The sequence below is a fragment of the Tachypleus tridentatus genome, unplaced genomic scaffold, assembly GCF_004210375.1.
Source record: "Tachypleus tridentatus isolate NWPU-2018 unplaced genomic scaffold, ASM421037v1 Hic_cluster_2, whole genome shotgun sequence".
In the NCBI taxonomy this organism is placed as follows: Eukaryota; Metazoa; Arthropoda; class Merostomata; order Xiphosura; family Limulidae; genus Tachypleus; species Tachypleus tridentatus.
Window position 1 is genome coordinate 63,458,755 of NW_027467782.1, and position 8,803 is coordinate 63,467,557.

Sequence of the window (8,803 nt, forward strand, 5' to 3'; positions counted from 1 at the left end):
TTATCTAATTGATAGTTGTACAGATATGTCTGTTCATGCTGATTATTGAGTAAAGAAACATAAGTGAGTGAGTACAAGTTAATTTGTAACAAAGAGTTAAAAAACAGCAATGCATTTCAGAAAAAATTTAAATAATTTAGGTATGGGTTCAAAGCCAGAGTGTTTTTAAAGTAATTATGACAATAAAAGTTATTTTTGCATTTATTTCTTTTTATGCAGTAAGATTTTTACAGCTTCTTTGAAGGGGAGAGAAAATCTGAAGGAAGTTTTGTGTTTGAATACAAATTATTTGGGTGAGTGGCTTGTGTTAACAGTTATTTTTAGTTGAGTTAAAAACTACAACACATAACCATGATTCTGTGTTATGATATCTAAAAAGAAGAAAACTGTCAAACCAGTAGAACTAGTATGTATAATATTTATAATGAAGATCACACTAAAAGAGAAAAAAATAACCAGTACTGTGATTATTGTTATCACAGTTATTAGGGTGATAACCGTGATTTATTTTAACCACTGAATTGTGAAATACTTGTAAGGACTGTGGAGCACGTGGTGAAATACCAAATGGCAATTACTGTATCTTTGGTTTGAATAGTTTAGGAATGAAATTTATTGTAGATTGATAATGATATAAAATATAGTTAATGTTTAAAATCAACACTAAAGTATTTTTAAAGTAAACTATCATAAACTGATTACTACTTGATCCTAGTTATTTAAGAGATTGTGATATAAGTAAAATAGTTTTGTTGTAGAGATTGGTATTGTTTTTAATAAAGGAGGTTTTAGGGTTCTTCAAGAGTTCTTCTGGTTTACATGAATTTTACTTCAATGATTTTGATCTTTGTTTCTAATCAAAACACCTTGGGTGTGAGAAAATGAAATCACAATTGGCAAAGTGTTTGCTACACTTGAAGCGTTGATAAGAATTTTACAGCAAATATTCATTTATTGATTCACCAGTTTTGTTCAATTTGGAGCATGATGATGGGTAAAACAACAACAAAAAAACAAAACATCATCACGTGGCTTAATTAATTAATACTGTAAGTGCAGGTACTAGTTTTGCCTCCAATTTTATTTTATTATTTTAAGCTAAGCTAAAAAACTTGATAGTTATTTTAGGTTTATCAGAAACCTGTGGGTTCTCAGAAATTAATGATTTTCTATTTGAGCCCATTTTGGCTTTAAATAATTTTAATGGGTTAATAATTGTTTCTCTGAACAGTTGATTCATGGTTCAGACTTGAAAAAAAAAAAAAAAAGGTGAAGGAAGCCTGAAGGATAGTTGTCTTCTTGGTGGTGATTTGACAAGGGGTGTTTTGAAACTTCTAGCGTGAAGTTTATAAACTTATCACGAGCAGCAGATCCAGATAGCGGAGACCCATCCCATGTCGGCCAGCGCACCACGTCCCAGAGAAAACGCAAAGCCAGAACAAGAGTTAATGCATCACAAAGGACACTTACATATTACAATTTCGGATACAATCATGTGCATGGTAATTAATATTAGATTTAACAGAATGTACAATTTACTATGTTTATACAGTTCATATATATAAAACACAAACTATATAATCACTAGACATTGAATATATTGGTAAAATAGAGAACATGACCACATATGATTATTAATGAATATATTTAGCCCATTGTTCATTATTGTCGGTAGCCTTAAGAAAGATGGGAGGTGGAGCCACAAGGTAAAATTCTCAAGTTGGTTGTTGGAGTGTTTGTTTTGTGACTGATGTGATTTGAAGAAGAGATCAATTTGCTCCATGAGGCTGGTGTTTGTGCAATATTGAATAGTTTATTTCTGGTTTTGGTCTTATTTTAGTATTTTTTAGCTGGTCATAAGAAACGTGTTTGTTATGATATTGAATTGCTTGTTTTCTATAAGTAAGAGCCTATTGTATACACGTGGATTTGGTTGGCTATTCGTACTGCTTTTAGTTGGGTAGGCTCAAGTTATAGCCCCACACTCTCTCAGTGGCACAGCACAATGTGTACTTACAATGCTAGAAACTGTAGTGGGCAGAGCACAGACAGCTCTTTGTGTAACTTTGTGCTTAATAACAAACAACAACCTCAATTCAAGTTTTACATAGATGTGAGGCATGCTGTATGTCACTGACATCCATATTCCACAATAGGTCTTATATAGGTATTTTATATTATCATTAATGTAGAATAATAATCTATGGGTAGTTTGGCTTGGTCTTCGTAGTGTCGTAATTGTTGTATATATTTAAGTAGATTTGTCATTGGAAATTGTTTTGAATTTTTTTCTAGAACTTTGTAGGATCCTGTCTATGGTTATCTATTGACTGGCAGAAAGAAGCTTTATCACTTTTCGTAATGCTGGGTTACGATTAATTTTTAATGTGGTTCTTTGTGTCATTTATTAAGATTTGGAGGCTAGTGTTTCTTGTAAAAATTATTTCTCTGTGCAAGCACCTTCTGATTTTTATGAAGTTATGAATTTCTGTGGTTAGCTGCCAGTGACTGATATTAAGGATTTTCTGTGTGACTAAGATAGTATTTTCGATTACCTTGATGATAGCATTTGTGATTTTTACAGTGTAAGTATCGGTATTTGTGAGCAGTTGGCTGATGTTTTAATGTCAGGTAAGGGTGACTCTATGATTAGTTTTACAGACGTGAGGTTGGTGCTGTGTTGCATGGGTTGATATTTACAGTAAATGAAATGGGTTGTGATATACTGTGAGAAGTAATAACTGTATATATTCGTGCTGAAGGTGATTGGGCATAGGATATTTTAGTGGAATTGTCTGATAGTTTTATAACAATCTACTCATGCTAGACATTCAGTAACATTTACCATCCGTGAGTAAAACGATTTTATAAATATTTTAGTTTAAAAATTCACCACATCATTACATCACAGAGAAGATTTTATTGAAGTATTTCTGTGTTGACACAGTCATCAAAGAAAGTGTCTTCCTTGCAACTCATGATATTTTCACTAAAGAAAAATAAATATTTATTTTAAGTTTGTTTTTAATTATCTTATATTTAAAACTTGCTTCTGTTTTGTAAATTTTATTAATTACATCTGAAACATAATTTTTGTGCAAATTTCAATTTTGTTATTCATGGCTGAGCTGATTAAATAATTATGAAATGTTTAGAGTGGTTGTGGTAGTTTAATTAGTTCTGGATCTTTTAATTCAAAGTTAATCCATGTGTCAAAGCTTTTTGTTAAAAACAAACTATGTTAAAATTATCAGTATGTGTGTGTGTGTTTTTATAGCAGAGCCACAACAGGCTATCTGCTTGGCCCATCGAGAAGAATCGAGCCCCTGATTTTAGCATTGTAAATCCGTAGACTTACTGCTGTACTAGCGGGAGGCAAAATTATCAGTGACTTTTTAAGTTAAGCCAAAAGTTCATCAGAATGTCAGTCTTGGTGTCTTATTTATGAGTTGGAAAAGTTTTAGAAAAACAAAACAAAAACGAAGCTGTTTCAGATCAAAATTAAACTATTCAGATTTAAATGTCAGTAAAACTGTAAAATATTTTTATTGTGCAAGTATTGGATATGTCTTATTACAAATTAAATTGAAAGACAAAGTAAAATATTATATGATAAACTTTTCACGGGCACCAACAAATGTTCACTAGAAAGTAACCATATACTTTAGTTTTCTGTGACATCTCTAAAACCTCTTGATAATTTTGGTCCATCTGAAAGGAATTCATCTCTGCTTAACGAGGAAGCATACCCCACACCATGACTTAAATATCATCTATAATAAATGAGCCAAGATTAGTAAAGTTTGAAGGCAACCATAGTGGTGACTATATCAGTAACAACACATGAAAAACTTGTGGCTGTATTAGGAAGTCTAAACTTTGCCCTGACGTACCTACACATATAGATGTTACAGTCTAGGTTAGATTATAATATTGAAAAACACTGGCATGCTTGGAAATCCTTGGAAACTCAGGGTGGTACAGCACTTATTCTACAGAATTACAACGATAAAATCAGAGTTTCCATTCTTATAAGTGAAGATGTCAGATAGCTCGACATGGCTAAAATACAAAATAACAGACCATAATATAATTTAATGTTATATAATGTTATACTTGCAAAAAGTATTTATTCCTCTACATATTTCTTCAATAAATTAATCAACATTTTTATTTATAAATTTTGTGTTTGATATAAATATATTATTCCTGATTTTATTTATATATTAATTTTAAATATTACATTACATTATCATTTGCCATGTGTTATGTTCAGTTTTATTTGTCTGGTTATATTTATAACTAATGGTTTATTTTCATTTTCAGCTTTCTTCCGCATATGCTACAGCATAATGAGGTGAGATAACTTTAATTTTATTGGCTGAGGTGTGAATGGAGACTTCATAACATAAGATGAGGGAGAAAATATATTTCTGTTCATCTACCTCTTTTATTGGATAAATTAAGAATACTGGAAATGTTTTTAAATAAATATGTGTTTGAAGTTTTATTGTGTGATCCAAATTTTATTTTGGAAAGACAATGTAATAAGGTTCCCCAAATCTTTGTTAGGCACTGTTTTGTAAATATTTAAGACTATATGTACACACAGGATGTTATATCAGATCACTGTACATATCCTAAAATATCAGTTTTCATACTATTTTCAATAAGATTTCTTATCGTTCATTACATCCTTCAATATGTGAAAATGTTTATATTCCCTACTAGGCTTGCAACTTCCACCTACTTTATGTTTCAATGTGGTTCAATATTTAATTCAATATTAGACAAAAAAGAAGCACCAGAAATATGAGGAGAGTAAATTGTAAGAAAATATTAACTTTGATACGATATCTTTTTAAAACTAACATAATAGCAGGAATCTCATCAGGAATCTTGCATTCTCTTGGCATATGAACCAAGACGAGCACTCTTCAAAAGTATCCAAAATGTGGTTGGAGAGTGTGATTTTGTAAGAATACACCAATGGGAAAACACACTAACCAGGTATACTATTCTCCCATCTTGAAAGTACTGGTCACTAAATTGGGTGTAAAAATGAGTATGACATTCTTAACTGTAGATATGCTGGCTGGTCCACCTTATCTGCCATGATAAGGTGATGGGCATTCTAGTCAACACAATACATCTAGACTGGTCCATCTCTTTTTCCATACCTCCCGGAAATAAACCTGCTGGAGAAGGTATGATGGAGGTTCCTCAGCCAACTAATATTATTTGGTTGTTTGAATTCCTTTCTAAAACCAGTTATCCTACAAAGTAATCAGTAGGATTTTGTAGGATGCAGAGTACTCGGCCAGTTATAATGTTCTCTAATATAGAACAAAGGTAAAAAGGATACATAGAAATGAAAAGGATGGAAACTACATGTGCATCTAGTCCAAATGTCATGTAAAGCTGGAGAGTGGAGAAAGCGGGATGATACATTTGCTTTCCAACAATTAGAGTGGACACCACCTTCCTATTTGCTAGCTTCCTCTATAGTTTTGCACTCGAAAGTAGTGTTTTTAAATGTTAGAAACTTATTTTGTTTTTCAACTTATATTTTTAACTTATGAACTCACAAGCTAATATCACTATTTCTATCTCCTTTGTGGGACAAGAATTACCTCACATAAGTCAAATTTCAACAGTGGCTAGAGAAAGTACGTTACATGTTGATGACATAACAGCCACTTTTCATATATTAGTGATCTTCATTCTGTAGCCTACAGCTTCACTCCCACTTTTCATATATTAGTGATCTTCATTCTGTAGCCTACAGCTTCAATCCCACTTTTCATATATCAGTGATCTTCATTATGTAGCCTACAGCTTCAATCCCACTTTTCATATATTAGTGATCTTCATTCTGTAGCCTACAGCTTCACTCCCACTTTTCATATATCAGTGATCTTCATTCTGTAGCCTACAGCTTCACTCCCACTTTTCATATATTAGTGATCTTCATTCTGTAGCCTACAGCTTCACTCCCACTTTTCATATATTAGTGATCTTCATTCTGTAGCCTACAGCTTCACTCCCACTTTTCATATATCAGTGATCTTCATTATGTAGCCTACAGTTTCACTCCCACTTTTCATATATTAGTGATCTTCATTCTGTAGCCTACAGCTTCACTCCCACTTTTCATATATTAGTGATCTTCATTCTGTAGCCTATAGCTTCACTCCCACTTTTCATATATTAGTGATCTTCATTATGTAGCCTACAGTTTCACTCCCACTTTTCATATATTAGTGATCTTCATTCTGTAGCCTACAGCTTCAATCCCACTTTTCATATATTAGTGATCTTCATTCTGTAGCCTACAGCTTCACTCCCACTTTTCATATATTAGTGATCTTCATTCTGTAGCCTACAGCTTCACTCCCACTTTTCATATATCAGTGATCTTCATTCTGTAGCCTACAGCTTCACTCCCACTTTTCATATATTAGTGATCTTCATTCTGTAGCCTACAGCTTCACTCCCACTTTTCATATATCAGTGATCTTCATTATGTAGCCTACAGTTTCACTCCCACTTTTCATATATTAGTGATCTTCATTCTGTAGCCTACAGCTTCACTCCCACTTGTCATATATTAGTGATCTTCATTCTGTAGCCTACAGCTTCACTCCCACTTTTCATATATTAGTGATCTTCATTATGTAGCCTACAGTTTCACTCCCACTTTTCATATATTAGTGATCTTCATTCTGTAGCCTACAGCTTCAATCCCACTTTTCATATATTAGTGATCTTCATTCTGTAGCCTACAGCTTCACTCCCACTTTTCATATATCAGTGATCTTCATTCTGTAGCCTACAGCTGCACTCCCACTTTTCATATATCAGTGATCTTCATTCTGTAGCCTACAGCTTCACTCCCACTTTTCATAGTAGTGATCTTCATTCTGTAGCCTACAGCTTCACTCCCACTTTTCATATATCAGTTATCTTCATTCTGTAGCCTACAGCTTTACTCCCACTTTTCATATATCAGTGATCTTCATTCTGTAGCCTACAGCTTCACTCCCACTTTTCATATATTAGTGATCTTCATTCTGTAGCCTACAGCTTCACTCCCACTTTTCATATATCAGTGATCTTCATTCTGTAGCCTACAGCTTCACTCCCACTTTTCATATATTAGTGATCTTCATTCTGTAGCCTACAGCTTCACTCCCACTTTTCATATATTAGTGATCTTCATTCTGTAGCCTACAGCTTCACTCCCACTTTTCATATATTAGTGTTCTTCATTCTGTAGCCTACAGCTTCACTCCCACATTTCATATATTAGTGATCTTCATTCTGTAGCCTACAGCTTCACTTCCACTTTTCATATATCAGTGATCTTCATTCTGTAGCCTACAGCTTCACTCCCAATTTTCATATATCAGTGATCTTCATTATGTAGCCTACAGCTTCACTCCCACTTTTCATATATTAGTGATCTTCATTATGTAGCCTACAGCTTCACTCCCACTTTTCATATATCAGTGATCTTCATTATGTAGCCTACAGCTTCACTCCCACTTTTCATATATTAGTGATCTTCATTATGTAGCCTACAGCTTCACTCCCACTTTTCATATATTAGTGATCTTCATTCTGTAGCCTACAGCTTCACTCCCACTTTTCATATATTAGTGATCTTCATTCTGTAGCCTACAGCTTCACTCCCACTTTTCATACATTAGTGATCTTCATTATGTAGCCTACAGCTTCACTCCCACTTTTCATATATCAGTGATCTTCATTATGTAGCCTACAGCTTCACTCCCACTTTTCATATATCAGTGATCTTCATTATGTAGCCTACAGCTTCACTCCCACTTTTCATATATTAGTGATCTTCATTATGTAGCCTACAGCTTCACTCCCACTTTTCATATATCAGTGATCTTCATTCTGTAGCCTACAGCTTCACTCCCACTTTTCATATATTAGTGATCTTCATTCTGTAGCCTACAGCTTCACTCCCACTTTTCATATATTAGTGATCTTCATTATGTAGCCTACAGCTTCACTCCCACTTTTCATACATTAGTGATCTTCATTATGTAGCCTACAGCTTCACTCCCACTTTTCATATATTAGTGATCTTCATTATGTAGCCTACAGCTTCACTCCCACTTTTCATATATTAGTGATCTTCATTTTGTTTGCCTACAGCTTCACTCCCACTTTTCATATATTAGTGATCTTCATTCTGTAGTCTACAGCTTCACTCCCACTTTTCGTATATCAGTGATCTTCATTCTGTAGCCTACAGCTTCACTCTTACTTTTCGTATATTAGTGATCTTCATTTTGTAGCCTACAGCTTCACTCCCACTTTTCATATATTAGTGATCTTCATTCTGTAGCCTACAGCTTCACTCCCACTTTTCATATATCAGTGATCTTCATTCTGTAGCCTACAGCTTCACTCCCACTTTTCATATATTAGTGATCTTCATTCTGTAGCCTACAGCTTCACTCCCACTTTTCATATATTAGTGATCTTCATTATGTAGCCTACAGTTTCACTCCCACTTTTCATATATTAGTGATCTTCATTCTGTAGCCTACAGCTTCACTCCCACTTTTCATATATTAGTGATCTTCATTATGTAGCCTACAGCTTCACTCCCACTTTTCATATATTAGTGATCTTCATTCTGTAGCCTACAGCTTCAATCCCACTTTTCATATATTAGTGATCTTCATTCTGTAGCCTACAGCTTCACTCCCACTTTTCATATATTAGTGATCTTCATTCTGTAGCCTACAGCTTCACTCCCACTTTT

General features: G+C 33.7%; 1 long non-coding RNA gene across 1 annotated transcript; it reads left to right on the plus strand.

Moving 5' to 3' along the window:
• Window positions 1-1,236: 1,236 nt before the first annotated feature.
• Window positions 1,237-4,510, plus strand: LOC143243382 (uncharacterized). The gene is made up of 2 exons (XR_013024391.1): window positions 1,237-1,502; window positions 4,327-4,510. It is a non-coding gene; the product is annotated as an uncharacterized LOC143243382 (long non-coding RNA).
• Window positions 4,511-8,803: the final 4,293 nt, after the last annotated feature.